At 47.1% G+C, this 27,759-nt stretch overlaps 1 long non-coding RNA gene across 1 annotated transcript; it reads right to left on the bottom strand.

Moving 5' to 3' along the window:
- Window positions 1–296: 296 nt before the first annotated feature.
- On the bottom strand, window positions 297–27,708 carry LOC138581429 (uncharacterized). The gene is made up of 2 exons (XR_011304550.1): window positions 27,224–27,708; window positions 297–536 (listed from the first exon to the last, which is right to left on the bottom strand). It is a non-coding gene; the product is annotated as an uncharacterized lncRNA (long non-coding RNA).
- Between the last annotated feature and the right edge of the window lie 51 nt (window positions 27,709–27,759).

Raw genomic sequence — 27,759 nt, 5'->3', positions numbered from 1 at the left:
GCACTCAGGTCTTATAATTGACCAAGCACAAACACACCGGTTTCGGACCATATATCGATCTATTAAATGTGTTCCCTCAGTGTATCTTACTACACATTTCGTGAGATTAATATCTGGGTACTGCATGGGCCCCCAACCGCCATTTTGTGATGAATCTAATCAGTTGGGCTATCGACCTATGTTCAAGTGCTCTTGCAGCAATAAATCATACTCCACGCTCCTCTATCCTACATCAGCGGACGCAAATGATATGCAACCCTCCTTGTCATGACGTTTATGCATGAAATAGACAAACATCCTCTGTACGCAATTTATTGATGTGTCTCAGTGGAAATGCACGGGACACATTTGTGTTTACTAAATATCAGCAATCCTTTTATCCTTGACAAGTTTGTTGTTTCTCCTCGCTTGATGTTCCACCAATCTATTTCTGGCCTTCTGGAAGGAGGTAGTCGCAGGCTATAACTCAGGAGCTGGCAGGAGCTAGAGACCACTTGGAGCAGCAATTTCATTAGCCTGCTGGTAGGCCTATCCACCTGGTGGATATGGATATGGATATGGAGAGAGGGAGAGAGAGAGAGATGCAATCAGTTATTTTCAGAGAGGGATGCAATTAGTTATTTTCAGTAAATATCTTCTGTTACTAGTGAAAAATGTCCTTCTTTCACTGCTGAATTTAATAAAATCGAGGACTCCTGCTAACTAATGATTTTACCACATATCTCATAAACTGCTATTGACAATGTGATTCGCCATTGATAAAATTTAGGCATCTAGGAAACCCCAATGAATCACACCTCTCACATAATAAAGGGATCCAGGATACAAAGCTAGACCTGGATAGCCTAGAAGGGCACTGGCATGGAACACAATCTCATGAAGATAAACTGGCTCTCAAAATTCCTATTAGAAAAACTTTCTGAAAACCAAAAAAAGCTTTTAAAGCAACCTAAAATGTCACATGGCAATATTTCTTAAAAAACGTTTTAATAGTGAATATCATGCAGCTATTACACCAGCGAACACTATTAGCTATTACAATATTACTATGGTCTGTCCCCTACTTACTTCTTTCTTTGTTTACCTTTCTCTGTACATCTCTTTACTTACTGCAACTTGTACTTTGGAATGTATACATTCTACATTCATTCATATTTTCTTTTTCAATCTCTTAATCCCTCTCTTCTAACAAATTTCCATCTTGTTTGTCTGCTTCCTTTTTTTCTTGAAGGTCAAGTCGAGGGTACACGCAGGTGGACAGCATCCCCCGCTTTTTTCAGAGGGCGGACGCCGTCCCCAGGGAATTTTAGAGGCTATGTGTAAAACAAGACACTTTCACTGACTTTTCCGAAATTGCAATTTTAAGCACAATCTGTGGATTCAAAACTGCAGATACCAGGTTCACAGGCCAGGCACTTCGCCACTACACCACATAACCTGGTAAAAAAAATAAGAAAGAACTAAAGGTGAAATGTCACTTTTTGGGGGTGCAGTCTCCAGGGAAAACATTGGCATTGATTCTTGGGGTTTAAAACAATTTTTAAAATGTTCAAACCCTATTAGAAGAAAACATCCTCTCTTGGTTTTGGTGTATGTTTATTTTATGAAAGACAAATGCCCATTTGTCCTGATCAATTTGAATGGTTATGCAAATGCAACTGAATGAAACTTACATATTTCACCTTGATATGCTAATTTCAGGTGATGTCGCATCCCATTGCGTTTTTTAATGTGCCCCCCCCCCTTATTATTTTTAGGACTTGACCCCTGACTTGTGCAGGTGTTTAACACCCAAATTTCCACTTATCTTGATCATCACTTCCCCTTTATGCATCTGGTTTTCACCAATGTCATTATGTAGAAAAGGGTTTCCTTTCTGTTAGTGATTCTTTACTCTCTGCAACTAAAAGTACCCTTTCCTCAATCCTTATTCTTCTTCTTTCTGCAGCTTTTGATTCTATTGATGCTGCTTTTCTTCTTTCTACTCTTTCATCTTTAAGGTTCTCAAGATCTCTTCTGGAGGCGGTTCTTTCCTATCTTACTGATCATAGCTATTCAGTCACCGAGGCTGGACAGTAATTTCCCTCTCTCCTTCTCTAATTTGGAGTCTGCAAATATTTACCCTCAGCCCTCTTCTATTCGCTCTCTACATTATAACTCTGTCTGCTATTATCTCCTCTTTTAATCTCTCATGTCATTTTTATTGGCCCGACTCGACGTCACCACCATTGTTGGCTCTTTCGAAAACCTATCCTGCCACTTTCCGCTCTCCCCAACAGACACAGTCACTTTTCATCTCATCTAAAGACCACCAAAGTCCAACACCTCCTTTGTTGAAGACTTCACAGACTTGGTCACCACAATGTCTCTCATGCATGCCACCAAGCTCTTCCTTTGTGACCTCAACATCTCTGGCAACCCAGTAACCAAGTCAATGAAGGAGGGTCTCCAATACCTACACAACACACTGAACCTCACAAAGCACACAAAAGAACCAACTCACAGGAAAGGTAATATCCTCAATCTCATCATCACTGCCCATCCTCCATCACAGCACTCCTATTCCCCTCGACTGGTCGGACCACAAGGCAATCCCCTTTGATATCAGTTACACCACACCTCTCAAGCAAACCCATGGCAAACAAAGCAATCAAGCCTTCAGATCCTACAAAAACTTCCCAGTGGAGGCTCTAACAGAAGGCTTCACCAACCTTCACCTCACCTCACATGGGCTGATGTACCTCTGATCAACCAGGACTGCAACTCGTTTTTGCAAGAACTCAACACCACCCTCACAGACAACATCAACCACCATGTCCAAGTGAAACGGTGCACCCTCAAATCTAAACCTTCAGCACCCTGGTGCACTCAAGAACTCAACCTCAAGAAAAATGAACCATCAGAAAACAAGAAAAGAACTGGCGAAAATCCTTCAGCGCATCTGACCTCGCCCTGCCCAATGAACTCTGTGCTACACAAAGTTGATTGATCAACACTGCCATGGCCATCTACTACCAAAACAGCACAGCCAATGCCAACAATGAAAGCAGAGCCCTCTTCAAAGCCATCAAGCACTGCATCAACGCTCTGCCCAACGCACCCGTAGTACACTCCAGTGAAAAATCCACCACCATCAACTCTTTCTTCGTCAACAAGTTCAACATGATCCGCCAACAAATAGACTCTAACACCACATCTTACAGCACACTACACATGCGAACTCACAAAGCCCCAACTACCATGACAATTTTCAAGGCACTTACTATGGAAGATCTCTCTGCCACCTTAGCATCCCTCAAGGCCACATTGTATGCGGACATCATCCTCCCTGCCTCCATACTCAGGACCCTTCCGACTCTAGCACTCCTCCCTTATGTGACAATCATCAACAGCTCCCTAACTCAAGGCACCTTCCCCTCAACCCTCAAGAACGGAGAAATCCTCCCACTTCTAAAGAAACAAAAACTGAACCCTGACGATCGCAGCAACTTCCACCCCATCACCCCTCTTCCCTTCCTAGTTAAGATCCTTGAGAAAGCAGTAGCCTCACAACTCCTCCAACACATGGAAGCCAATATCCCACTTAGGTCCTAACAATCTGGCTTCATACCCAGATGTAGCAGAGAAACAGCTAAAAAACAGGTGATCTACGATGCCCTTAAAATCCTTGAAGATGGCCATCCTTGCCTCCTAGTTCTCATTGACCTCTGTGCAGAATTTGACACAGCAGACAACCAGACACTCCCTGACAATCTACATCGTTGCATGGGGATCAGCAAGATAGTCCTCAGCTGGTTCAAATCCTATCGAGCGAATCGCCAAAAGTTCGTACAAATGGATTCTTCCAGATAACCCAACTGTACCCATCACCTGTGGATTCCCACAAGCCCTACGAGGAGCCATCCTGTCCCCTGTGATCTTCAATCTTTACATGGAACCGCTCGCAACGCTCCTCGCTCCACATAACATCCACATACACCAATACACAGATGGCACTCAGATCTACCTCAAGATATCCTCCATTGAAGACATCCACAGTCTCAAGGCCTGCTTCACATTGATCCACTCCTGGATGTTCAGTGTCTACCTGAAGCCCAACCCCTCCAAGACTGAATTCCTACTGCTGACTGCAAGGAAGGCATTGTATCAAACAGTAAGACAGACACAAGTGATCACGGTTCAAGGGTGTTTATTGAACTTTCACATGGGTTGGTAAAACGCCTATCTAATCCTAAATCTAAAGATGGGAGAAAGCTACAACCATCAAATAATAATAATGCAGTCCTAGTTGAGTCTTGTCAAAATAAAAGGGCCGGTACTAATAAACCTATTGCCAATCTTATCAATACAAATAGTGTGGGAAACAATGTTATGCAAAAGAAAAGTGTTCAAGAAATGATACGTCAGGATACTTGAGCCGTTGGCTCCCCTTCCCCAAGTTTTCAGCACGGGACAAGGCGGCACACTCGAGCTTAGCACATACTCTGGCTTTTTCAGCACAAAGATGCAGGTCGAAATCTCAGTATCAGGCCCTTCTTTGCCAAAGTCTCTTTGCCATTCAAAGTATCTTACTACGGAGAGCCTGATGCGACAAACAAACATTAAAGTTCTTTTCTTCTCACATGCACAATATCTTGGGTGATTTGGTGTCCGCCCCGGGTACCCCTCCCCCGGGCTCGAACCTCCTTTTCTCAAGATTTTCACATTCACAAGTTCGCAATAGGTGTCCCTCGTTCGGGCTCGGACCACTTTAGCACAATGTTCACAATGGGTCAACCTTGTTTTGGCTTGGACCCCTTTGATTTCACAGTTCAAGAAGGTTCCCTTATTTCCTTCTTACTTCCTAATGTCAGGGCCTTTCAAAAAGGCACAGTGTCTTTTCCCCAGCCCTGTGCGGGACCCCCCATTGATATCCTGGCTGTGACTTGTGTCTCCGGTATTTTTCGTTTCACTTTTCACTTTCGGACCATAAGTCCCATGAGGCTTTTTTCTTGCCTCATTGTTTTGATATTCACACACTTTAAACTTCATGTTCCAGAATGCACTGCTTCTGCCCCCTTTTTATACTGTTCTTTATCTTACTTGGCTTTCAGCAATCTTGCTCTTACAGGACCTTTCCTTGGTGGCAATGTGCTTCACATATATGTACCAAAAGGTTTCTTTCAATGTGTTTACTTAATCCTCACGCACATGCGCACAGGGCTCCTATGAGCTTTGAACACTGTAACAATTTCCTTCCTACTCACTCTCACGGCCCCACTGATGCCTGTGCTCTCTTTACCCCAGGGGAATGAGCACTTGTTCACACAATGTCCGTAGCAAGTTCTTTGGCTGTTTTCAGCTCTCGGGGGGCACGACTCCCTTGCAGTGCTGCAGCCTTTCTCACTAAGTGGGTCAGCGATCTGCCACGTTGCGCCCCTCCATGCTTCTGGTCCAGCAGTCCTCTGCCTTGCGGTCTCCTCAATGTGAAACAGGTTCCCAGCTCACTCACTGTGCTGATTAGAACCACACCTTTTATACATTGCATATTGGTTATGTGTATTCAGGTGTGGATGATTGAAATGAATTGCCTGACTTCATTAAAGGAACGGTTCGGTCGAAAATTTTTATTGCCCCTACGGGTCGGCCATGTGTTTTTAAGCCTAAGTCGCTCGATTTTAGAACAATTTCCTATGGACCTTACTCGAGTTTTCGTCCATTAAACGCACACGAAAACAGGCACCAGGGAGCTGCCATTTTGTGATAATCCTATCATTTCTCCCATCGGCCTGGCTGACCTGCTTTTGTGGCACTAAATCATATCCCCCGCCCCTGAGCCTGTCAACAGCAGACGCGTACCGCCCATTTCACAACGCCAAAGCACGTCTCTTGTCAACATTTGCTGCGCTTCAGCTAATTACGTGTCGCCATGGAAATGGCAGGACGCCTCTTTCCTCAATAAGTACAAACAGACCGTTTCACAACACACAGCAGCAGATTTTCGATTCCATTCCTCTCTCTGTGTTACTTTGAGTATTCTGTGACTCGTTTCTGTGCTCTGGTCAGCTACCTTCGTTGTTTGTAGCCCGAGTGGACAGATACCAGTACCACCGCTATCAATTATTTTAGTTTGTGCAACACACAATGGATACAATAATGCCCTACATGTACGAGCCCGAGTATACTGAGGAGGAACTACTGGAAAGGGAAACACGCAAAAACGATGGGGCTTCGGACAGCAGTTGGCAGGACGAATCAACGGATGAAGACACTGGACCTAGTCGCATGGACGGTGTTTCCACCTGGTGCACATGCAATCGGTGCGAGCTAATGCCGACCGGGGAGGAGAACTGCTGCTGCTGTGAAAACTCGGGATGCGTGGCCTACATTTCGGGAGGCGAGCCACGACCGCAATGCATCACCGAGCTGCCAGACTTTGGGCAGCCTGCCTCACACGGTCCGTGTTGAGGATAATGATGGTGCTTATGCACGAACTACGCGCAACTGTTCGTCCTCGTAATCCGAGTAACGAGTAAGTATACTCTGCTTGTGATGCCACTACTATTTCATGGTCTTCTACTATATCCAAAATTACATATACATATCATTGTAACGCATGAAAGTCGTTCAATAGTGTGCAGTGTCTAGATAGCATTTGTCCGAGCAGAATGCCATTAGTTACAAGAATTGTCATTGACAACAAACGTTTATTAAAATTATCTTGCTCATTTAAAAACAGTGTGTTTCATTCCTTTTCACAGGTGGTACAGGCTGGTAGCCTATTGTTCCTTTACATGGTGGCTTCACGGGAGGCTTGGACACCGCGGTCGAAGAGTGATACCCGCGTGTGCCGTTCATGCCATAAGAGAAACATTCCCTAGTGACAGCGGTCAGTACAGGGGATTTTCTCTCGCTGTGCTGCAACCTGAACTGTACAATGTGTAAACTTTTGTATTTTTGTGTTATCAAAATAAGCTACAAAATAAAACGCCACATATATGTTAACAACGGTTGTTTCGATTTTTTAAATCAATCAAGTGTGTCTCCATGCAAGGGTGGACGTCAGACACCTGTGCTCGGAATAGGTGAAGTTCAGGTCGCTGTGAAGCGGGGTGGTCACTATCTAAGATAACCAAATATATTATCAATAATGCATGCACTAAATAACACTTGTTCAAAGTCTTTCAGTCGGTTATGTCTCTGTAAAAGTCACACATATATCAATACTATCAATGAACATTGGATTATACAGGCCTTAGGTCTAGGGTCTTGACCACTATAATACAGTGTTTGAAGTGTGGGTCTGTGCTCACAAGAATCTCCGATATGTGGCATTTGTTATTGATAGGCAACGATATACTGCAGTAGTGGTCTAATGTTAGTTGGGGATCTGCTAGGTGGCCATCATGGCGTGGTCAGTGGTCTGGCACATGAAGAGAATACCTTGCAGGGACACAGGGTCAGAATGGCAGTTACTTTCCACTGGCGAGGGTGCGTGGGCAAGGACACGTTTGTGGAGATGAACGAGCCATGTGCATGGTTCAAGCCGGTTCACATGCAGGACTGTGATCTCAGAGAGTGATGTGTTACATTTATTAGCTGTTGCAAATACCTCTGGAGTTTTCCAGTCAGAGTGGGAACGAGGCTGTGGGCCATGTGCTCTGCGCGCTGTACTATCGCAGTGAGGGCTGGTCACCAAAATGGAGTGGAAAGGAGGTACAAAAATGGATGGCCCGTGTCCTTTAACATCACATAAGGGCAAGGGACGGGCGCAAATGGCCAATGTGCCAAACAGCATGTACACTTCAAAAGGTATCCCACGCCCAGGGGCCATCGCTCACATGGCCTCCTCAGACCCCGTGTCTCCAGGCAGGCCTCCCCTGAGGCAGGCCGCCCCCCTGCAATCCACATAAGTGTGTCTCCATTCAGCAGTCTTCCTGTGCCTTATCTGCACGCCCCATGCCCATCCATCCCACCCCCTCTATCAAAGGCGGTTCGCACCCGGGGATGAGCGCTGGCATGGGGGCTGTGACGGGCGCAAACGGCCAAGGTGCCAAACAGCATGTACACTTCAAACACCCTGACATCCTGACATCCTAATCTAGCTCTCTGCTATGAACCTCAAGGGATTCACAGCCCAGATGGTCACCTGTGCCAAGTCTCTTGGGTTCAACATCAACAGAAACCTCCAATTCAAACAGCAAGGAGGGCACAAATGGCCTGGTACCAACATTCTCTCATGCAGAAAATCAAGCCCTTCATTGCAGAAAAAAACTTCAGATCCTCTGTCCAAGCCTTGGTCCTCTCCCACCTGTATTGTGGCAATGCCATTTTGGAAGGCCTTCCGGTGACTACCCTGGCGCACCCGAAATGTGTCTTACATGCTGTAGCAAGACTCATTAAAGGACTATGCAAATTCAAGCACATCATCGAACTGCACTGGCTCCCACTGCAAGTCTGCATCTTCTTCATATCCTGTTGCATCCTCTACAAGGCTATCATCCTGAGGTCCCCCTGCTACCTCACTGAGGAACTCAGCATCACCGGAGGCCTGTGATACACCAGAAGTAGGGAAATGGGCAGGCTTGAATTAGAACTGGGCAGGAAGGAAAGAACCAGAAGACAGGCCTTCTCTGTCTACGCTCCAAGACTCAGGAACCTCCTCACCGTCAACATCCAACCTGCCCCATCACTTCTTTTTTTTCTTCAATATCGCATTTTATTGCGTTTTTACAACATATGTGAAAACAGAGGAATCAGAGCAACAGACATTGAAACAGTGCATCAGGGAGGAGACAGCATTATGCATAGAATCTTAATCATTACATTTCATTGACAGGTATTGATGGTAGGCTTATAGTGATGGGTTCTAGTGTATAGTTTTGGGTTTGGTGTGACAGTGGAGCCTGGGGCATATTGGTGGGCTTGGGTTTCACCATGTGGCTGTGAGGCATGCGGTTATCTGCGTCAGGTGAGGGTTTTTGCACCAACGAAGTGCGGGTGGTTGGTGGACAATCCCCCGGAATTGTTCAACGTATTCTAGAAAGGGGGACCAGGTGCTGTAGAATCTCCCCATGTTTCCCATTTGAGTGGCAGTTATTTTTTCAGTAACTGCTCTGTCCCAGCATTTTGTCCACCACAAAGAGATCACAGGGCCTTCAGTTTGCTTCCACAATCGGGCAATGGTGATTTTGTCTGCCGTGGATAGGTGTATGGTTAGATCCGCCAGGTGCCCTGCCAGTGGAAATGCCCCATCAATAGTGTCCCCCAGTAGTACAATTCCTGGATCCCATGGTATTGTCAGCACCGTGATCAACTGGATCTGTTCTAGGACCTCCCTCCAGAATCGGGTTGACTTTGGGCATGTCCATAGGAGATGTAGCAGTGAGCGTGTTGCTGTGCAGCCGCTCCAGCATTGTGGCGATGGTGCTGGGTTGCGTTTGTTCAGAATTTCTGGGATTATATACCATCGATAACACACCTTCACTGCCCCCTCCTTATTCGTGACACATTTAGAGCTTTTATACATATGGTACCAGATGGGACCCCAGTCCTTTCCCATTTAAGCATATAGTTATGATCTGATATGTTATTTATAACACGCTCAATACCCAGAGGTTTCTAAGCGCTGGCCCATGGATTGAACCTGTGTTGCTCCGTGCTGTCTTGCTTCCAAGTCGGGCACATTGCCGCTGAGCTATCCTCCCAAGACAAGTTCTCCTTCTTGGTGGGGTCGGCTCTATCTAGGAGTCTGTAGAGGAGCGAGATTTTCCCTCTCGGGACCGCTGATGTTAGGGTGCACTCTAGCGAGTTAAATTACCTGCCTCTGTGTGTTCTTATTCTGTTTTGTGACATCCAGTGCCTGAGCTGGGCATATCAGAATCTTTCAGTTTCTGGGAGTCAGAATTTTGCTTTGCATTCCTCAAAGGATAGTGGGGTCCCGTTGTTGAAAAAATCAGTGATTTACGGAGTCCCCTTGGGTTGATCCTGGGAGTAAAGTCAGGGTTGTGCCATACCGGGTATGGGGTCCCAATGAGCCTCTGTTGCCCCATCGACATGCCGCTTTACTCCAACACTGAACCGTGTTTTTGGTGGATGTTAGTGGGCCAATGCCCGGAGCCCCACGAGGTGCTGTGAGGTGTGGCAGAGTTGCAAGCGGAGATGAGCCCCATGCTTCTTCTATTTGCTTCCACCGGGGTTGGTTATTGGCTACCTGCCAAGCAAAGGAGTGTGAATGTTGTGCTGCATGGCAATACCTAGAGACGTCTGGAACACCAAGGCCTCCTCTGCCGCACCTCATAGCATGACTTTCTTGGCTATTCATGGTTTTTTCCCTGCCTCATATGTATCTTAGTAACCCTTTTTATTTAGCTTTTGGAGCTCTCTCTCAGGGATGGTGACTGGTAGGGCAAGGCTCTGGTAGATCAGTCTTGCACTAAGTTCATTTTCAGGGCCATAATTCTCCTAAGCCATGGCACCTCTTGTTTGTGCCAGCATTCTAGGTCATTTAGTAGGTCCCTGCATAGCTGTGGGATATAAGCCTGGTACACACGCTCAATTTTGTTTGCTATCTGTACCCCTAAGTAAGTGTTGTGGGATCTAGTCCAGGGGATGGGGTCTGTGCTTGTCAGTGCTTCCCTGCGCCATTGTGAAATATTTACCCCCAAGGCCTTAGATTTCATGTAGTTGACCCTAAAACCTGAAACCTCTCCAAATGCCGAGACCGCCTGCCAGAGAGCCTCCAGGGAGCTGTCAATTTGGGTTACAGTGAGAAGAACATCATCTGCATACATGGAAGCATTTTAGCAGCTCCCACCCACCCATAGGACTTTGATTTGTGGATTGTCGCAGATTCTGGACACAATAGGTTCCATGGAGAGTGTGAATATAAAATGTGACAGGGGGCAACCTTGCTGTCTGCCTCTAGAGATGGTGAGTTTCTGAGACGTTGCACCGTTTATTCTCAGAGATGTAAAGGGGTGTTGATAGTTGGCAAGAGCCCATTTGATGTATCTTGGTCTGACCCCATAGTGGGTTAGCGTCAAATCCCTGTCCTGGATGTGCTCTCAATTAAGTTTAGGGTATGCCTAATGTTATCTTGTGTGGTGCGGCCTGGGATGATCGCCGTTTGGTCTGGGTGTATTAGTTCGGGGAGGATCCTTGCAAGTCAAGTTGCCAGGATTTTAGCATTGTTGTTCATTAATGTTATGGGTCGACAGGAGGCACAATTCTCTGGGTCTTTTCCTGGTTTTGGCATGAGCACTGTTCAGGACTCTTCCATGGAGGCAGTAATTGCTGTGGTCAGGAAGGAGTTAAATAGTGTCACAAGTTGGGGGAGCTAAGATGTCATAAGCCTTATAGAATTATGCAGTGAACCCGTCAGGACCTTGGGCTGTGTTTTTTGGGGATTTTATTGCTTCTATTACCTCTTCTATTGTGATGGGAAGCTCGAGGGAGTCTAGCTAGGGTGGTTCTTCACCTCTAGGCAGTGGTCGAAGTGAGCGGGAGCGGTCGGGAGCGGTGCTCCTCTACTTTTTTAAATTACCTTTTACAGCTCCTATACTTTTATTTTTAAAGTAAACCGTTCCGGAATGGTTTCCTTTTAAAATAAAAGTGTAGGAAGAAGTTGAAACCTTCACTTTCAGTGCACTGCACTGAACGTTCCCTTAAACAGCAGGTGCAAGTGTTTTGGGGGTGTATTGTGTGTGGGAGGGGTTGTGGCAATGTGGTTTGTGGGGAGTGGGTGCAGGCCAGCAGGGAACATAGTTCCACTACTTCTTTTCGTACACTTCGACCACTGCCTCTAGGGATATCCGTCAGATAACTGGTTTGTGCCACTTTCTCTGTTGGGGTTCCCGACGCAACCTCCCTGTGGTGGTCCATCATTGACTTTATTTTATCGCCCTCTGTGCATAGTAACATTTTTGTGTTTGGATATTGTTTTGGGTATGTACTTTTTTCAGCTTATACACCAGCAGCCGGTTCGCTTTATTACTGTTCATGTAATAATATTGTTTGGTGTATGTTAACGCCCGAGAACGGATTTGTCTGCTAGGTGCATTTCCATAGTGGATTTTGCTTTTTTGAGCTCTATTCCTGATTTTATGGTTTGGCGCCTTTTAAATACTTTCCCCAGTTCCATCACTTTTTCCTCAAGCCTAGTTGGTTTTAGCTGCCCAGCTCTCCTTTGCGCTGCAGCGCAATTGATAAGAGCTCCACACACCACTGGCTTCATGGCATCCCCGATCACTGCCTCAGAGCACCCCACTGAGGAGTTTTCCCTAAAATAACAAACAAGGGCCTTCGATATTTCTTCCGTAGTGACTGCATCTTGAAGCAATGAGTATTCCAGCTTCCAGTGCCTTTGCGACTGATTTGGAAGGCCCTGCACTCGCACTCAGGCTAATACTGGGGCATGGTCTGACAGCACTCTTGGTTGGATTTGAACCTCTACGATGCAGGGGAACAGCACACTAGACATAAGGATTAGGTCTATTCTAGAGAGTCCTTTGTGGACGTGGGAGTAGAATGTGTAGTCGTGGGCTCCTTCATTAGGGAGTCTCCATATGTCTACTAACCCTGTTTCCCTCATCAATTTGGCAACAACTTTTGCTCGAGTATAATCTTCCCTTGAAGATGGAATCATTTTGTCATTGCGTGGGTTAGGGACCAGGTTGAAGTCTCCTCCTATGAGGAGTCAGCCTTCCGTGAATGTGGTGATGTCTGGTATAATGGTGCGGAGGAAGCGGTCTTGTGCACTGTTTGGGCTGTATATGGAGGCAAAGGTTAGGGCCTGTTCGAGCAGGTGACCCTTCACTAGTAAATATCTCCACACTGGGTCTTGTTTTACAGTGATTTGTGTCAGTGGCTTCTCCCTACTGAAAAGTAAGACAACCCCCCTCTTTTCTTCTCCCGCAGTGACAAAATAGCGCTTAGTGAATCGGCCAAAGTGTATCTGTTTTTCGTTGGCCACCAGGAGGTGTGTTTCCTGTAGGCAGACTATATCAGCTGAGAGCTCAGATAGTCTGTGTTCTACTGATTTCCGCTTCCCCGGAAAGTTAAGGCCTTGCCCATTCCAGGTCACCATGTATAGTTCATTAGTAGAGTGAGCTGTCATGTTTGTTCCGTGTTATCAAGCTCATCAGCCACCAACCCGGACCTCTGCCCCATGGGATGAAATTCAAATGCCCCATATTTCCGGTTTCACTGTCCAAGTGATTCCCTGTTGCTGCTCCTACCTCTTAACTTTCCCCTCAAACAAATTTCTTCCCAACAAATTCCCAACACCTGACCCACCCCAACGAACAGCGAGCACATGAGCCCAGCCTACAACCTCGGGGCAATCGGCTTAAAGCCCGACAACCTTAATAGAAACAGCTGGTGCCTCTTGATGGCGTAGTTAAAACACTACAGTTGCGTCAATTCTGCTTATCGTTCCACTGACCGCCAGCTCCAGGGGCATTTCAGGATTGCGTCTGCATCCTTTTGCGTCCCCTCAGCGAGTGTTCAATAGTTTCAGTCCAGGGGGCAGCTTGCCTGACCCCTGCGGGAGGTGTAGATGCCGTTCTGTGAAGAGCACCAGAGGCGTCATCTGGGAAATCAGATATGCAGCACCTGGAGCAGGTACCTCTCGTTTTCAGGTGAGTTATTCCGTCTCAGTCCTTGTCGCTTTTCTTGCTTTTGTAGGTTGGGCCCTTGATCCTTTGCCTCCTAGCCACCAGAGTCCAGGGTTTCGTGGTGCCTCTCAGTGAGGCCTCATTGGGTGCTGCTCCACCTCCCCGGTTGGATTTTTCTGCCTCTTTCATGGTGCGGATTTGACGTTGCTTGGCCTCCAGGATGAAGTTCAGTGAGGTGGGGAACTTCCTTTTCTGGTAACCCTTCCGTCAATGGTTTTAGAGACTGCCTTTAAAGCAGCGTGGTTGCGGCTAGGTTTTGATATAGTAATGGAGTGTCACGCCCACGTGTCCCCGCACACACTCTCATACATACAGCAAGGATCTAGCTCTCACTCCAGATCTCACCCACGAAAATGCCCAGGCCCTGGGTCTGTTGTTCCTGATTCCCCCCTCCGCCTGCATCAGGGGTTTGTTCCCTCAGTGGGAAAAAGATTGCCGAGTTACTGGAGAGGATGCCATGGTAGGAGCCACTGTATGTACCCGGGGTGATGACTAGCGTGGCGTTTGCACACACAATGGAGAAAGGGTACCTCATATAGACAGCGCCTGAAGCGTACCTCGCTCCCAGGAACACTGCCGTGCAGTCCATCCAGGTACTAGCGACGCCTACTGCTGCAGTCAACAAAAGCACCCATCACGCTGCGTCAGCCTTAGAATCACGTGACGCATCACGTGGTCTACAGGCTCACGTGACAGAAGTTGCGGCATAAGTCAAACACTATCCAGCAATACAGCGCTTCTCAGCTGTTTTGTTATGGCGTTTGGCTTTCCGACCTGGATTTATGTCTCTTCGTGCTACAGACCTCTGGACTTCGCTCTAAGGACTCCTGCTTGCCTCATCCTTCTTGTTCCACACCTTCTAATTGTTTTCTCGGTTATGACCTTGGATTGATTGCGGACTGTTTACGTATTTCCCCTTTGTTTGGATCAGCTGACCTGGACTTTGCCTTAATTTGCTACTCTATCAGCCACAGGTTTTCCATCAAGCCTCAGGTGTCTCCAGTGTGGTGTAAAGGCACTCACTCATAAAATGTAAAGGCCCAGTGCTTTTGTGTGCTCTTTTGACCCACTGAGGGAACAGGTATTGCCCTAGCCGTTTATTCCACATCATCTCCTGGCTTCTGGTAGGTGTTCTTTTTGTTACATGCATAAGAGAAACTTGCTTGCATTCATGCCATCACCTAATTTGCCCTTTCACTTTCAGAAGCCATCCGGAAGCCTTGGGTATCCTGTTCCTACCACCTGTGGCCCTAATCTTCGAACACCGAGTGTTTCTTTGTCTCGCTGTTGGCTGCTTAGGGACGGAGGTATTCTTGTTCCTCGTGACCTTCAAGTCTTGACATGGAGGCGTCTCTGAATTGAATGCGAGCAGAGTTCCTGGCTTCTTGCATTATCTCCTCCTTAACCCTGTTGTAGTGCAGTCTCGCTAGGACATCTGGTGGGCTGGTTGGTGCTAGTCTCGATCTGGCACGGTGCACCCTGTCCAGTTCCAGTGGGGCGCTGTCGGGAAGCGTTAGGATGAAATGGAAGAGGTCCCGGGTGAAGTCGCCTAGCTCTGCATCCGTGATGGGATTTAGAATTACCCGTAGGCAGATGTTATTGTGGCAAGAGCGGTTTTCTGAGTCCTCCGGCTTGAGTTCCAGGCCCTCACATCTGGCCTCCTGTGCAGTGAAGCTGTCTGCTCCTTCCACAATCTCATATGACTGGTCGCACAGTGTGGTTCTACTTTCGACCTCGTCCACGTGTTTGTCGAGGCTGTGATTTTCTTCAGTAGTTCTGCGGTGCCTTTTTGGTATTCTTTTGTCATGGCTGCCAGGGGGTCCTGCCTGAAGGTCTGTCTTAGTTAGAGCTTGTGCAGGAGGAGTGTTGGGGAGCTGAAGATCTCCTCCTTGGGTCAATGCCTCAGCCTGTTCCCCTCTTTTTGATTTCTCCATGGTGGTCGCCAAGAGCAAAGTGGAAATGTCCACTTGCTTCACTGCTTTAGGGGTTTTTGACATCTTCTCCTTTCGATGTCCGAGGAGTGCTCCCGTGCTCCATCCGTCTGATACGAGATTGTATCTTGCATCATTGTTTTGTGAAGGTGGATCAGGTCATGTCTACATTGACATGGCTTTGCTCTGTGCAGTTCTGTTGCTCCTCCTTACAGACTTGCTTAGGCGAGGTTCATATAAGCTTTATGCGGACTGCTTAATCTCCTTCTCACTCCTGTAGGGTCAGACTGCTGCATACTGCACCTCCGGATAGCAGTGCTTTGAGGCGACCCTGCACTTATGCGGTGTGAGCTCCTGTGCACAGGTGTAGTGAAGCCCTTTAGATGGGATGGTGAGCCTGTGTGGCGTCCTCCCAAAAGAGAAGCGTGTTAGGAGTCAGTGTTGAGCATGTACCCTGAGCTCAGCTGCCCTATTGGCTAGGTCCCCAGCGGGCTTCCCCTATTCCGGGGGGTCGGGGGAGTACCTGTGTCTGTTAGAAAACATTTCCGTTTCATGTGTAATTTTCCCTGCAGTTGTGTACCCCTCCATGTTTTGCTTTTTTTAAACACCACTCCCCTGGGCTTTTTCACTTTGTTATGAGGAAGCTGACATGCCCTTAAAGACAGTCAGTACTGGGAGACTTTGTTTCCCTTAGTCCTTGTCAATGTTGCAACTTTTCTGCAACATGTTGCAAATGCACAGTGTACCTTCCAGTATAGTACACTTGGGTCTCCCTGTCATTTCTAAAGGCCCTAGATACTCTGTAAGGATTCTTTAGGAGAAGTGCAGATGTGCCTTGGACAGGGCTGGTGGCAGCTTATCTTTTCGTGTAACCCTTTCCTGCCAGGTAAACCGCAGTTACCGCGTTTGGCACGAATAGTTGGCCTGGCACCAAAATGGCCATGCCACAAGGTTATTTGTCCTGTCCTTTGGCCATCTTGCCCCTTCACCTTCCCCATGTCGAGCCAACCGGGGTCAGTCCTTATTTGGGCATGCATTCTCTCGCGAAACACCAAGCTTTCGCTGGCTTCTGCATGCCTTGTGTGTGTGCGCCTCCAGGATGTGGGCTGCACTGTCTAGGTCCAATACACATCCTGGGAGCCACAGAGTATGGTGTGCTGTGAATGCATGGGACCACTGTGGTCCATGATTGGTCCACATATGGTTTGCCTGTATGTGAGCAGATCTCCCATTGGGTCCTCTTTGTTTTGGCGCGATGGAGATTTTGGATAAGAGATAAGACCTATACCATGTCGATCACTGAAGTTCTCATTGAACGAAGGATAGGATCCAAGTAGGATCCAAGTATACTGAAACTAAGAAGCTGAGTAGTGGAACTGCTGGTGACCCCCTGGAAGGTTTGGCACCCTGAGCCCGCTGTCGTCCCGCTGCACCCCTCTGCATCTGGTCGTCCTGGAAGGTCTGCGAAGATGCTTCAACCCAGTGGAGTGGTGGGACCAACTATTCTCGGCACCTTCATCAAAACCTGCAAGTAAGCCTTGTCGGAAGTGTCCCTGGGCCAACAAGTGGGCTGACCAGCTTGCGCAGGAGCTCTGCCATGATACCGCTGCCATTTCGAGGAGGCCCTTGAAACTAAGTACATTGCATGCTCTGTGTTCACGGCACTCTCACACCGAATTTCGTACACCAGGTGTTCCCAGGTCTGGAGTAAAGAGAGAGCGCCCAAACCAGAGTATACTCGGTTACTGTGTCGCCCAGTCATGGTGATGAACTTTGCAAGTTCATTGCAGCTGTGCCCCTCTGTGCCCTGAAGCCTGCTACAGTGTAACTAGCCTGATCCATCCACCAGGAGCAGAAAAATCGCCACTGTCCCATTTGGGAATCATCACTGTAACTTTGTCGCTGAAAGCCACAGAGCCGCGAGATTGCCACATTCGAACCTGCAACCGAAGTGGACTCGACTGCCGAAGTTTGGTCTGGAGTGCGCCGGGGGTCGGTGAGTAATTGCAACCTTTACCGGTGGCCCCTAGCGCATCCATCCATTTTTATGCATGAGTGAACTATCCCCAACTCTTGGAACATGCTATGCCCTCAAGGGAAGACCCTCCTCGAATAGTGGGAACTTATTCTGCATCACCTCACCTGCCTTCCTGAGCTGCTACAGCCCCTACAAAAGACCCTGTTTCGTCCATCTGCACTACAGCGTGCACCAGCCATGCAAGTACATTTGAGCACTAGGCTCCCCTCATTTTAGGGATTGGACTGCCTTTCATTTAGGATTGTGTTTGATGCAGAACTACCTAAAGACTATTTGCACTACCTGCTTCCTTCCCTTTTTAGGTTGTGGACCCATTTTGGGCATCAACCCTTTAGGTCCCATTGGTCTTGTATACATGTGTATAGATAGGATTGTGTTGGCTTAGAAGTATTACTGTGATTTTCTTACTGTGTGTTGAATCTCAAAGGCCTTTAAATAAATGTATTTGTATTTTTAATATTTATTCACCTGACTGGAAGTGATTTGTAAGTGTCCGTTACTCTGTCTGCTCATTGATGTCTTTCCGTCTCCATCAACCTTCCTGAGACCTAGCCTTGACCACCGCTAATGCTACCTTGATTGGTCTGGCTTGTCCAGAAGGTTATCCTGTTTCAAGAAACTAGGCTGGCCTTCTGAACCTCTGTCCACCAGGTCAGAGTTTATAAATCCGTCTTAACAGTGTCGATTGCAGGGAGGTCCACAGGCCCAAAGAAACTCTTGAGTGTTCAAGTGTTCAAACCAACATTTCTTCTACTTGTGACTGCAAGAATGGTGTGTTCCCCCGAGTGGGTGGAGGATTGCTGCTGCCGGATGCAAGCATTGCTTCAAAGAAAAGTCACATTGAAATGAATGTCAGTGCTAGGATCCCATCATGAACCTACCAATAATTAGTTGATACTGTGGATGATGGTCGGATTGTTTTCAGATTGGGTCTGGTCATAGAATAGCAGTGCATCTGGAACGGGGTGATATTTTAGTTGGGATAGCTAGCACAGAGCTGGGGCGTGTGCATCTGCTATCTAGCTGTTTTTCCTTATCAAGTGCTGAATAGCCGACTCATGTTTTTGATTGGCAATGCGGAGGAATATTTTTGACATTGAAGAAGGGCTGGTTACACGTGTCAGACATTTGCCCTGGAATTGCAGAAAACAGTGAGTGAGTGGGGCTGAATCCTCCAGCAAGGGCATGATGGCGAGGAATAAGTGTTCCTATAGCAAGGGATAAATCCTGGTTATTGTGATCTGCTGTAACATTTCTGTCCTTGGTCAACCTAGTTTAGAATGGCAAAGTATTTTGTAGAGCCTTTAAAAAAAAAAAGGTAGTTGAGTGTCCCTGCAGCCTATCATTCAGTGAACCTCTGTGGCTGAAGGGAAGCACCGATTTAGGAAAGGGACACAGTAGTACTGCCGCCAGATATCTTTCATGAGAAACAAGGGAGCTTTGAAGTGTCATATTCCTCGTGGCGATTAGTCAGCGACCCATCCACCCGGACCAGTGCGCCACTATCAGGGCTCTGTGTTGGAGCGGTGGAAAGAGATTAGGGGGGTGACACCTGCAGGGCTGCCCCGGGACTCGTCGCAGCTGGCTGGTTCTCCGGTCAGTTTCTGCTTCATTGCGTCTGCTTTGGTGGGGGGAACCACTCAACGGTTGCGCGAAACAGCCAAGGGGTCCATGCCTCGGTCTACTTTCATATCAGTGCGGATGGCTGCTCACTCGCCTAGCTGGGTACCATTAGGGTTGCTGTCGTGTGCTGGGGGCCGTAGTGGAAGGTGGGGGCAGCAGACCTTAAGTGGGTCAGTGGGAGGCGCTGAGAGTGCTTCAGCAGTTCCTCGCTAGCCTGCAGGACAGGTGACTCGGTCCCATCGCCATCTTGGGTGTCACGTTAGCTGGGTGGCCAGGTGATGCCACGGCATGGCATGTGAGAGCTGGGTCCCAAGGGGGGTCCCGCTCCGGACCACCGTTCTCTGTCCTATTCTCCGTCTTGGTGCTGAGTTTCAGAGCAAACGGAGTGTTTTGGTAGCTTTTAGCCGTTTGGTTGTCGGATTCTGGCTCCAAGCCACGCCCCCCGCCCCATCACTTTTACAGTTCAGGAAAGAACTCAAGATCTCCCTCTTCAAGAAATAGCTCTTCTTTAACACCTAGGTCCACACACCCTGCACACCCTACCTTACCTGAAACTCAGTGATGGGCTCCCCACTGTCCCCACCCCGGTTGCTTGTAGATCCCTTGATTCCAATAACCCACCCTCACTCTCCCTTAAGAGCCATGTATCTGGCTAATAGCATTGGGTATTTCACACACCCCTGTCTCTGAAGTCCACAATATCACTATGCAAATTGTCCGAAAGCTTTCTTTGATGCTTTAAATTAATAAGATTATAGGATCTTCATTTGATCAACTTACCTTGTTGAAGAAACACCTACTGCCCTTGTTTTTTCTTTGCATAAAATGACTGTGACTAACTGGTTATATCAGACATGATTACTGCAATCCAGACTATATTTGCAATAAAAAGACTCAGAAGAGTAAAGAACATGGCTGCATGGCTTCTTCTAAAACTCCCAAGAAGGACTCTGGTATAGTCAGCTCAGCGGCAGAGGTTCGATTTACTTTGAACTGCCAACAATGCTCCAGTGGAAAGCCCAGACATTTTTTGATTGACAAATTAGTGAACTATTTATCAGGCTGATTATTTCACTCAGTGGATAAACGTTAAGGGGAAATAGGGATTTCCTCCCATGCAGCTGTCCTGCGTAGCTCTCAGCAGTTGGGTGATATTGCAAGACTAGAAAACCTGTCAATTTCTATCGTATGCTTCACAACTCTTAGTTCATTATAAATGGCAATAAATGACTTGAGGCACAATATTCTAAAACAAATATTACAGACATTCATTCAACACAACACAATATATAGATGCCTATCAGGGCCTCCCTTTCTAACCCCCTAAGATTACATTTTACACCTATATGACTAATGACTCCCTTTCCTACTTCATTATGGTGGACTAATCGAGAAAAAACATTTTCCCCCAACCTTTTGTGTATCATTAATGAGGTATTCACTAAAGCAATGGTCATTGAGATAGAGTATCCATACAAGAGCCGAGCCCACATGACTTCACTGTTTAAATCGTCTAATATCCATATTAACTTTTCCGCGGCCCTAGTGTTGAGCTACAGCCAATCAGCCAATATTTTAGCGTTTCTGCCTCCCTGAGATTTTTACAAAGCCGACAATTTCTTTCTTGCCAAGGGATCCCTCTCATGGGAACCCCACCTTTTTAGGGAGCTTAGTATGTTAAGAAGAAAGCACATATAAATGTGATATTTCTGCCCTGAGAATCTCATCATAGAGGACTGCATCTCGCTATTTTTCCTTAGGTATGTGGTTAGCTCCCTTTGTAGCTTATACAGTGGCATCATTCTTTGTATATCTTTCCCCATTTTACAATTATCATTTTGTTGTACATCTTCACTGGGCTTTCCATCAATGCAAATTTGTTTGAGTCCATTTCAGCAAGAATCGGGTCACTGAACTCCCCAAAATTGCTCAATGCTTTGTCATAATTATTGCTTAAAGATATATTCAAATGTTTAAATCACAAACCCGATGGTGGAACCAATATTGCCTTGGCCTACATTGTACTATTGGGTCTAACCAATTATATCATAACGTGATACATGGCATATGAAAGCAGCACCCCTTGTTAAAATGTGGTTGGTATCTAAAATATTCTTGTCTGCTTCAATACATATTTGGTATTTTAACATTTATCTATGTACGTTTTTTTACATCTGCAAGCCACCTTCAGTAATGCCACTAGGGTTAAAGAGGAACTGATGCCATCCGGGTCAAAGTTTAAGTGACATCACGTCCTGCGATGTTATCAGGTCTGGATGTCACTTTCGTTACTCCTGGCATTTTTATGAATCCACGTCCCTCCAAGGGGATGCCCCCTAGGGTCACCATCTGGATCCTGTGCACTTTCTGGACAGCCAGTCAAACTTTTCAGGACAGAGCATCAAATTTACAGACACAACTTCTGGGCAAAAGGTCAGATTTACGGACACATTCTGGATGACCCGCACAAGCCAAAACTAAATCGAATGAAGTGAAGCAACTATCCATCTGATGTAGTCATTCCTGCTAAATAAAAAGTTCAGAAATATTTTAGAAATGTAAAAGGGGGCATTTTAGGGTTCAGACAATCCAGAACTACAGTGGCACTGGAACGAGGGGTGCTGGAGATGCTGCAGCGCATGCAAACATCTTCAAATAAATTGACTGCTAACAGCAGGGTCGGCAAATTGTTCAGGGGTCAGGCCAACATATTTATTTAGCTTTGTAATAGAAACCTGACAGAAACTCATGTTCTGTCAGGCAGCAGATGATGTCTTGGGCCTGATTTATAAAAGTGTTTTTCAATGGGAAACCCCCATCGAAAAACGCCTTGTAAATCAGGCTCTGAGTCCTTGTTTTGTTAAACCCCGCCTAAATAGGTAATTCCAGACAACAGGGTCTAGATTCTCAAAACACTTTTTGCCGCAGGTGTTCGCTTGCTCCGATAAAGGCTCTGCCCAATTCACAGAGGGCAGATTCGCTCATTCAGATGCCATTTTTCACCCCTTTGTGCACTTGCCCATATCAGGAGGCTCTTCTGGACATTTAAAGTGACATGCTGAATTGACAAATGCGGTGCACTTTAAGATGTCCAGAAAGGAGGGTGATCCCCCTGCACTGTAAAAACAGATGCAAAAGGGGGGCAGGGGGGTGCAGAGCATGGGTTCTATGTAATTTCATCGACAGAAATTATTACGATGGGTATTTTCCCAAAAGAATTTTCCCAAAAAAAGTCATCGCAATTCTGTAAAAAATATTTTTGCTGGGTTCCCCCAACTCCCTCTCCCCCACCTATGTTTTACTATTCCAGACCCCCCCCCCCCCCCCCCCAACCGCTTATCTGCCCTTCCTTACCTCCCCCCAAAATGTCAATGATTTTTTTAAGGAAAGTGTTTTCATAAAAACCCCCACCGAAACAGCGTCGTACCAAAGCATGATGCGGTCATTTCTGACTCTGTCATGATTTTTCTTTTAAGTGTGACGGCCACGGTTTAAACCACGGCTGTCACACTTGCATTAACACCACCACCCCCCAACCCCCCCAAACAGGAATGGAAATGCTTTTCTTCTTTTCAAGCATCTCACGGTCCCTTTGGTGGCCGCCTCTGTGAAATGCGCTCCCAGCAACCACACGTTTGCTGGAAGCATGTCATACAACGGCTTCAAGAGCGCTCTCCCAACACCAATATACGCAAGGGGGCTGGGCAGTGCATCGCTGCACCACTGTCCAGCCCCCTGCCCCCGAAATGTGGAGGTCCTGGCGCAATGTGCAGGTGCAAGAGAATAAGGTGACCTGCGCATTTCTGGAAGGAGCGCAAAGGAAAGAAGCGCATTCGTGCACTTCTTCATGAGAGAATCTGGCCCTGGGCGTTCACCTGCTGCTGCGTCATATAAAAGGCTAGGAGGTGGGTTCAGTGCTGGACGGTTTCATGAGCTGACTTGATTGGCTCGCCCAGCTCCAGCCTTCTGTTCACGTCCAGCACAGCACCGACTGCAGCATAATGCTGTTAACAATTTGTTCTAGTACTTCAGAGACTATTTAAATGAATGTTTGCTCTCACTGAGTCTACTCTATAATACTTTAGAATTTTGTAAAAAAAAAAAATGGCTGGAGTTACATTTTGGTTTTAGCTTTTCTTTTTTTAATGTTGCCTGCAATAAAAGTAGTTAACCTATATGTTTTCATTTCCTTAAGATTCGGAATAAGACGCAAAATAGAACTGCGCATCAAAAACATGGCCCCTACTTCCGCATTTAGAGGAGATGCTACAAATTGTGCATTTTAAAGCGCAATGTCCAATTATTGTGTCACAAAATACTAGCTGTACTGTGAACCAAGTCATCAAAGTGGCCCAAATTGGCTCACAAACATGGCACTCACTGGCCTGATGGTCAGCCTGTTCGCCATTGTGCCACCCGAGCCGGTTTACAATGAGGAATTGGGTAGCGCCACCAGAGCAATGCCATTGCAGGGGAATTTCATCCTCGTGTACTTTCGTTTGGGAACAGCATTTAATGACTTGAGGCTTTTTAAGTGGAAGTTTGAGGATTCACACTCTTTCTGATGCATTCACCCTTGCATTGCTGGCCGCTTGGGCAGAGAGCTGAAGGACTGTAGGGGAACCATGTTTGAACATCTCCCGCCCTCCATGAGCAGGTATGAGCACCATTGATGGGCCATATGAGGTTGGCAAAATCCGGGCATAGTTTCCCATTCCACATAAATGACAAGTGACTGACACTTCCCCACACCTACCAGCCTTTGAAAGCTCCTGATTTGCAGGGCAGTCCTTTCGTTTGCCTGTAGCCCTGGCGCAGAGCCAACAAGTTCTGCAGGTTTTACATTTTTTTAACACTGGTCAAATCCTATGGGCCTGGCAGGGTAGTCAGCCCTGTGCAAAACATACCTCAGTCAGTTAATGCACCTGCTGCAGAGATCTAAGTTTAATAGCCTGCTGGTTCCAATCCTGGTGAGATATATTGCTGGGTTAATGTACCTGCTGCAGAAATATGTGTTTAACATGCAGGTCGTGGGTTTGAACCCCAGATGAGTTGACCTAACCTTTAATTTGTCAACAGACCTACTGTGCCTCGAATGGAAAGAGGGCACATTTCTCAGTGCGGCTGCTATACTTTGAATGGAGTAGTACGGTCATTTTTGGCAGGACTTCTATACATTATGAAGAGATTGCACAAGGGGTGGGGAGCAGGAACAGCACAAGGAGTACGGAGCAGGGACAACACAAGGCCTGGGGGGCAGGGAGAGCTCAAAGGAGGGAGCAGGGACAGCGCAAGGGAGGGAGCAGGGACAGCACAAGGGAGGGAGCAGGAACAGCGCAAGGGGGAAGCACAACATCACAAAGGGGAAGGAGGGAGAGTGCAAGGGGGAAGGAGGGACAGCGCAAGGGGGAAGGAGGGACAGCGCACTGCAAGGGGGAAGGAGGGACAGCGCAAGGGGGAAGGAGGGACAGCGCAATGGGGAAGGAGGGACAGCGCAAGGGGGAAGGAGGGACAGCGCAAGGGGGAAGAAGGGACAGTGCAAGGGGGAAGGAGGGACAGTGCAAGGGGGAAGGAGGGACAGCGCAAGGGGGAGGAGGGACAGTGCAAGGGAGAAGGAGGGACAGTGCAAGGGGGAACTTAGCTGGCTCCGGAAATGTAATTAGGAGCTGGATGCAGGCTACTATGGCAGGACACCATCTAGTGAGTTACATTTATCCATAAACCCAGATTTAAACACTTAAAACTTGGGCTTTCACTCAATACCTATAACTTGAACAGCCTCATTACATTCATTTTAAGAAGTAAGAAATCACTTGGAAATGGCTCTGCGAAGACCAGCTGCAATCCATCGCAGCAGTGGGATGTGGCGGCCATCGTCGCAATGGCAGTCTCCATGGCAACAATGGCTACCGCCCACACTGATCTAGAGCATGTGTATTTTTGCACGCGGCTGCTGGGTGTTGTGAAAGGCAGGATAAACCAGGTGTCACCACAGTCAAGATGCCCTTCTCAATGCTGAGGGGCAGCCTGGGGAGCAGCATCAGAATGGCCCAAGATGTACCTAACTGCTCGTCGCCCTATGGGATGGGGCTGATTGGTCGGCCATTCTGTAATTATTGGAATGAGACACCATACGAGGGTCACATATGTTAGTGCTGAGAGGAGAATTCCTGGAGCCAGGCACTAAGCAAATAACCTAACATTATATCAGGCAATACATGTAGCAACACGTGTATACTACAGAGTGTGCTGGGGAAGGGTGCCAGGCAGCTGAGGGGATGGTGGGCAATGATAGGGTAAGGGATTATAGTAATGTCTTGCATTGCAGGCTCATGGCAACCAGGTATGCTAGAGTGAACAATTAGACATTTTCCATGCACTGCAATTAGATGCCCAGGTACTTCCAACACGGTGCACCTGCTACCATCAATGGTTAGTTAATACTACTACGACAGTGCCTGGCAAATGCCTTTTTGCATGTCTACACAAACGCCCAACTGTTGGCATTGCCAGTGCTTGTTTCAGGAATGTTCAGACATTCCACATGTAAGAGAAGTACAGTTTTATCTGAAGGATACCTAACCTTATTTCCTTATGAATCTCAAAGGCTACATGTTGTGAGCAAAATGTACAGTACACTGAATTGTAACTGTAATTGCTTATTTATGCAGCGCTTATACACAGGTGGAGTGCTTCAAGGAACTGCAGTTCAAAATTATTTTCATGTATTTGGTGGTGAAAATACATTATTTTTAAGACCTGTGACTTTCTTGCCTTTTACCTTTCACCACAGATGACATATGGTTGATCTGACAGCTTGCAACAAGCTCAGAATTGAAGGAACCATTTGTCAGCCTCAATAAAAAAAAAATAAAAACAACCTTTTTCAGTCCCGGTAATAATGCAACGTGGAAATGGCATGTTTTCTCACCATCCATAATCCAGCAGCATGACCATAAGCAGCCAGCTTTCTAAGGAGGGAGAAGCCGATGTGATGGGAAACAGATCCTGGGCGCTGTTAAGTGTCAAAGGTAAAAACGCAGAACAGAGTGATTTCCAATGTCTCAATAATGGCTACACTAGGCAGAGGTTCAAGCTATTTTAAATAATGTGTCCATTCCACTTTATGGAAGCCGTTTTAGAGTGTTTTGTTATAATGTGCTATTTTCAGTTACGATAACCTGTTTTCTGGCGCAGTTTACGTGAGGAAGTAGCTCATCCAGGATTACATATCAAGGAAAATGGCACCGCTGACAGTTGACATGTATATCCCGAGGATAAGTGTACCAAGAGGATATATTCAATGTAATAATAATCATAGCTAAGAGAGTCAGAAAAACATAGCATGCAATAACTCTTAAGAAAAGACCTTTGTTCTGCAAACAGCACTCAGTAGCCCTTGCTGCCTCTCTGGTCCTGGGGAATGAGCTACTGACGCAGGAAAGCTCATGAAAGACTTCCTTGCAGATGTGCAGTTGAGTGAGTGAAGTGAAGCGTGAACAGAGAGAGCACACAACTCTTCTTAGCGCGTGCTGTTCTCATGTGTTTCGGGTGAGTGGCGTAGATGTGAGGCGCAGACGTCAGCGCTAGCGGAGCGGCACACACAGGGTGCTCCATGGGCAAAATTGCAACCAAATCTGTGGCACTTCGACACAGCCAACACAATCACTGCCACCGCCTTTGCCTTTGCTAAAGCGCTGCAGTAGCACACAAATGTAAATCACACACATGGCTAATGTGGCCCAAAGGAAAATGTATTTCAGGTACAGCTCTGCAGCAGGCATGGGGGAACGACTGATGAAGGGAAAGTAATTTAAGGCGACTATGCTCTCTAGTCACCCGACGGCTAAGAGGACCGACCAAGCGAGCCTATCCCACTGTGCATTGTGACCAGGTCTTCCACACGAGTTTACCATAGACTTGCTATTGCAGATCACAAACGCAGTATTTCTATTGCTTGGTCATGTCCCACTCACCCCTGCAATAGCTAACATTGCTTTAGAATTCCATCCTTGCGTACAGCACGGCAGAGTGAGTGCATGCACCGGTGGCTGCGTTAGGCAGTGGGGCTTGATTCTGCCTACTGCGTAGGGTCGTTTACTCTAGCGTCCCGCGTCGGAGGAGAGAGTGCTCTCAGCGAGTCCAGCATGTTCGCCAGCTAGGAGTTCAGGGCGTTTTGGGTGGCGGCGGTGTCGGCCGCGGTGGTGTCAGCCGCATTGCACCAGGACTCTGCGTTTACTCACCCCAAGGTCCCCTGAGACCTAGACCCAGCGCTCCTGCCCATAGCTCCCCTCTTCAGTTAATCCCTTGTGTCTGTGCTGGCTGCTGAGGCAGCTGCTACGCCTGGTAGTGGGGACGGCAACAGCCCATAGATCACGGTTGTTGGGAGGAAACGTGAGTAAGAGTCTTTCCTTTGCATCATAATTCGCTCCTGGGGTGGCTCCCAGGCGTTTGGACTGAATTTGCTTTTGGACCGCTTTTAAGTTACAACATGCCAGTTACCAGAATGCAA

Source organism: Ambystoma mexicanum, chromosome 3p, assembly GCF_040938575.1.
Source record: "Ambystoma mexicanum isolate Mex_15411 chromosome 3p, UKY_AmexF1_1, whole genome shotgun sequence".
NCBI classification, from domain to species: Eukaryota; Metazoa; Chordata; class Amphibia; order Caudata; family Ambystomatidae; genus Ambystoma; species Ambystoma mexicanum.
This window is presented reverse-complemented; position numbering and strand designations above follow the sequence as displayed.